The sequence below is a fragment of the Sorex araneus genome, chromosome 1 (genome assembly GCF_027595985.1).
Source record: "Sorex araneus isolate mSorAra2 chromosome 1, mSorAra2.pri, whole genome shotgun sequence".
Classification (NCBI taxonomy): domain Eukaryota; kingdom Metazoa; phylum Chordata; class Mammalia; order Eulipotyphla; family Soricidae; genus Sorex; species Sorex araneus.
The window spans coordinates 204900613-204905449 of record NC_073302.1 but is presented as its reverse complement, the minus strand read 5'-3'; the positions used below and the strand labels follow the sequence as shown (position 1 = coordinate 204905449).

At 39.3% G+C, this 4837-nt stretch overlaps 1 non-coding gene across 1 annotated transcript; it reads left to right on the top strand.

Annotated features, from left to right (window-relative positions):
- Nucleotides 1-3047: 3047 nt before the first annotated feature.
- Nucleotides 3048-3154, top strand: LOC129401259 (U6 spliceosomal RNA). Its single transcript, XR_008628190.1, has one exon. It is a non-coding gene; the product is annotated as a U6 spliceosomal RNA (small nuclear RNA).
- The last annotated feature ends 1683 nt before the right edge of the window (nt 3155-4837 follow it).

Sequence of the window (4837 nt, the reverse complement as noted above, 5' to 3'; positions counted from 1 at the left end):
TTCTTTTTTTTTTTTTTGCTTTTTGGGTCACACCCGGCAATGCTCAGGGGTTACTCCTGGCTCTGCACTCAGGAATCACCCCTGGCAGTGCTCAAGGGACCACATGGGATGCTGGGAATCGAACCCGGGTCAGCCGCATGCAAGGCAAATGCCCTACCCTCTGTGCTATCGCTCTGGCCCCTACTTCTGCATTTCTTAACATAATCAATCAGTTTGAAACGTAGGCAGCATTCAAGTATTTTTTTAAAACTGAATAAATACCATTTTTCAGTTTCTTTGTGTATATTTATAAAGTGGTCTGGGATACAAAACTGTAAGTGTATGTAATAGGATTCTTATGTTCCAACACAAATTTTCTTGGAAATGTAAGGTGTAAAAAAGCTTGTTGAAATGTTACATGTGTATATAATGCATATCATATAACCTTTTTATAAAAGTGGAGAGCAGGGGCCGGAGAGATAGTATGGTACACAGGGCACTTACCTTGGACGCTGCCCAGGTACTAACTGGGCATCCCTCAGGCCTTCTCCAACCCAGCCAGGACTAAGCCTTAAGCACTACCAAGTGAGACCACAAAATCAAAATTAAAAATAAAAATAAAACCATGTTTGTAAAATACACATATATGAATTATGTATTATATTACAAAGTAGGTTGGGGAATGATGAGCACATACCAGATCCAGGATCTACCACTGAGAAAACAACTAGGGAAAAGGAAGTGGAACTCAGGGGACCTAAACTGCACTGCTAATATTTTACTTCTTTTAAAAAATGCCTCAAGTGTGGCAGACGTATTACAATGCAGGAGACATGCTTAACAGATACGAGCTGCTCCTTCTGTGTTTTAGTGAATTCGTGTATGTTTGAGAACTCCTACGATGTATATTTAATGGGATAACACTATTCGTTTGATAAACAATTCCCTTTGTATCTATGCAGGCACACGTTTAGAATTTCCGAGTCCCTGGAATTTTTTTTTCCTCTTCTTGAGCACAGATCAAAGTTGCTTCTCCAGGTTACCTCGTTAATTTTTCCTAAGTTTTACTAAGAGTCATTGGGCGCGGGCTTGCGCTCTCTGCTATCAAAGCAACACAGAGAGTTTCCACGTCCCACAGTCATCTCCTAGGGCTCTGGAAAGCAAGAACGCTTGTTTCTTTTACTTCCTGTCCCAGCCCAGAGTCCTAAAAGTCCAGAAGTTTCCTCCTCTGACTTTGGGGATGTGCATGTGCATTACGGGGGAGAGAGATGATCATTTTAACTAGGTTGCAGCTGCTGTGCATTCTGACTAAGGGGTTAGGGGGTGGGGGCAGTGGGTGGGGGCTGGTTTCTCTTTAGCATCATAACCCACTCTCTGATGCTCAACAGCCCTTTTCAGTCTTTTAATAGATTCTTGGGGGAGGAGGAAGTGGAGGCTGAGGTTAGCTTTTTCACTTGTGTTCCTGTCTCAGCCAGATTGGCATCTGGCTCCAAGCCTACCATTTAGCAGGATGGTATTGTTTTCTGTTACATGCAGGCACGCACACCAGCAGCCTCGCTGGCCTGCAGCCACACAGGCACCCAGGATGCACATGCTCAAACCATTTAGACCATATATGTCTATAACCTCAAGTTTTATAGCACTGCAAAAAATTATCTTTAACTTTAGATATAACTTAAAATAATTGAGTTTGGTAAATAATTGAGTAGCTATGTGAAGTGAGATTTAGTTCTGTATTTTGTTTATAATGTCAGTAGGATGGAGGTACCCTTCAGACAATTTCTACCAATGTTAGTGAAAAGAACTTGCAGAATAGACAAGAGGATCAGCCCAACCAATTCTCTTATACTCTGACGATTAGGATGATGTCTAGGGTACTTCAATGGAACAAGAATGTTACTGAACTTCCTAATTCTCCCCTTCATCAGACTTCTAAAGATCATGGCTAATATAGGATAGAACACTACCCTATTTTTATACCCTCATGTGATGTGTGTCTCTTTCAGGCAAACACTTCCCAGAATCCATTTAGACTTTCCACACACTCACTAAAATGAGTTTAGAATACTCAGAATTCTCAGAACTGAGAATTAGCATCTATGGTTACATGGGCCTAATTAGACTAGTTGGTTTTCTCTCCTTCTCTCAATTTTGTTTGTCTCTCAGTCTCTCTCGCAGCAATGTGTGTGTGTCTCTGTGTGTGTGTCTCTCTGCGTGTATAGCTTTATTAGAATGATAAATGCTTATAATGTTGCAGATTTCTAATTGTTTTCACACTGCAGGGGCAAAGTTGAGTAGTTCTGAGGTTATAAAAACTCAAAGACAAAAATACGTATTATTGGGACCTTTACTGAAGACTATGCCAAACTTAATAGAATCAGACCGATTTAATGTTACATTAAAAAAGTACTGAAATTGTGGATCAAATAGAAAATTAAACTCCTTTTTTACAAAACACAGAAGGTTGAAAAGGTGTGTATATTCAATTTATATCAAGTTTATATTACGCGAACAGCAAGCTTGAGGCCAAGTGTGCACACCTCATTTATTTATTTTTTAACTTTTAAAGTTCTCCTTTTAAGAAGTCTAACTGGTTTAGAAAGTTTTCCTTATTGCCTTCTTACCATTCTCCTGACCACAAATAACAAAAAGGCACAAGCCTTTCATTTTCCTCTGACTACTCTGCACTCCAGCTGTGCTTGCTTCGGGAATTTTCATACAACACCTGATGGCCAGGGGCCAAGACAGTCATGACAGTAGAATAGCTTGGAATTCCTCGAGAGGTTTGTGATGCTGCCAAATAAATGCCCTTTAGAGGGAAATGTTAACGAGCTTCCCCAAGCTCTGGGTCATATATTCATCACCAGCCCATGACTATGATGGACCTTTTATCTTAGAAGAAAACTAAGGCAGATACTGACTAGACACAGAACGTTGAACAACATACTTTTGGTTGTTTTTTAAAATTATATTTCTTTGAGTGTCCCAAACCACTTGAATGATCCATAGTATAGGCAAATGGACAAGTTAAAAATATATGTTCATTACTTATAATATGATTTTCCAGGGTGCTCGCTTCGGCAGCACATATACTAAAATTGGAACGATACAGAGAAGATTAGCATGGCCCCTGCGCAAGGATGACACGCAAATTCGCGAAGCGTTCCATATTTAAAAAATATATATGATTTTCCAGGCAGTAACTAATAATATTGCATTCATGATAATGTATTTGGTGAGGCTAACTACTCCAAGAAAATCTACTCTGGGTAATTTCTTTTATATCCCTCTGCTCTGTAATGATTAGACCAGGAGCCAGGGATAAGAAGTCATGTGACACATGGCCAGTCACTCAATCCCTATGGATTTCAGTTTGACTTGGAAAATGAGTTTGGAGCAATTAAGTCTTTAAAGTTTAAAACCCTTTCACAAATATTATCCTGTGTTGTTGTTCTATGAGTTTTAGATAAAATATGTGTCTGTGACCTACTTCAGTGCCACTTAATATGCTGGAGCCCCAGAGTAGAGAAACAGTAGGTAAAAAAGTTGATTCTCTCATGTACTATGTACTTTTCAACAAAGATAATATTCAAACAACGCAGTGTTTGGGCACATAGATAGGTTGTTTCTTTTTTTCCCCTGGTGCTTATCGTCTGCCACCATGTGCCACATCTTTTTGGTATACCTCTTCAACAATTTGCCTCGCTTAGTTGCTGTCTAAGATTAGAACAAAGTTCGCAAAACGTGGCAGACATCATAAAACATATCTCAAATCTCAGGCACCAGGCTAGCTGAACTAAAGCCTGATTCTGAGAAATGAAAATGGTCAGAAAAACACCCTGTCATGCAAGTCTGTTTTCCTCTCAGCTATTCATTCTCTATAAACCTGAGGTAAAGAGTTTTGTGGTCTGATCTCCTCTCTCTTCCTTGCCGCTAATTTAATCCTGGTGAAGTTTCTGTGGTGAAAACCACAGACTGGGCTGTGTTTTCAAACTTACCGTGGAGGAGGAATCTACTGTGCTTCTGACTGTGTAGATAGAGGTGCAGTTTTGTGGATGAGTGTGTAGTTTAGGGGTGAGGTTTGTGGTGTATGGATTTTGTATCATGTTTTCAGGGTGGGAATATGGAAGGGTTAAGAAGTACTCCAGGGAGGCCTTTTCAAGTTGTGAAATGGTTTTAGAAATGCCAACTACGAGGCTTGGCTTTCTCCTTCCAACTTGCTCAGCTGGCGGCCTCTGTGCTTCTGTGGGAGGGAACATGGACGCTTAGTGTTGAACAGTTGGCATAAAAATCTTTTTGGACAATGATTAAAAAAAGATGTAAGATCTCCATGCCCAGCAGCAAAGGATTTGGTGTAGAAAGAAAACAAAATCAGTTTCCAGCTCAGGTCTCTTGCCCAATTCCATTCTGCTAGAAAGCCTTCCAATCTCAAACACTTAGGGGTTTATAGTAATTTGGGTGTTTCAGAAATTAAGTGTAGGAGTCAAACATCAGATAGCTTGGTGAGATGCTAAGTCCCAAATAATAACAAGAATTAAACCATTAAAACATTTATTGTAATAACTTCATTTCCTGATGTGCAACTTTGTTTGCGTGCTCCAAAAGAGAAAAAAAATCAATTACAAAATGAAATCTCTACTATGAACCTGTGTCTTACCAACCACCAGTTTTGAAGAGCTTAAAAAAATAGCAATTGTAGTATAGGTTTTTAGGGCACATGCACTGATTTTATAGAGACTTTCATCTGGAGATAATTACCTTCTAATTCGTGGAACTCAGGTTTTTTCTTCAAGTATCTTTTATTTAAACTAGATTATTTAAATTTTAGAAATGCTTTTTGGTATTGTGGATATGTGTG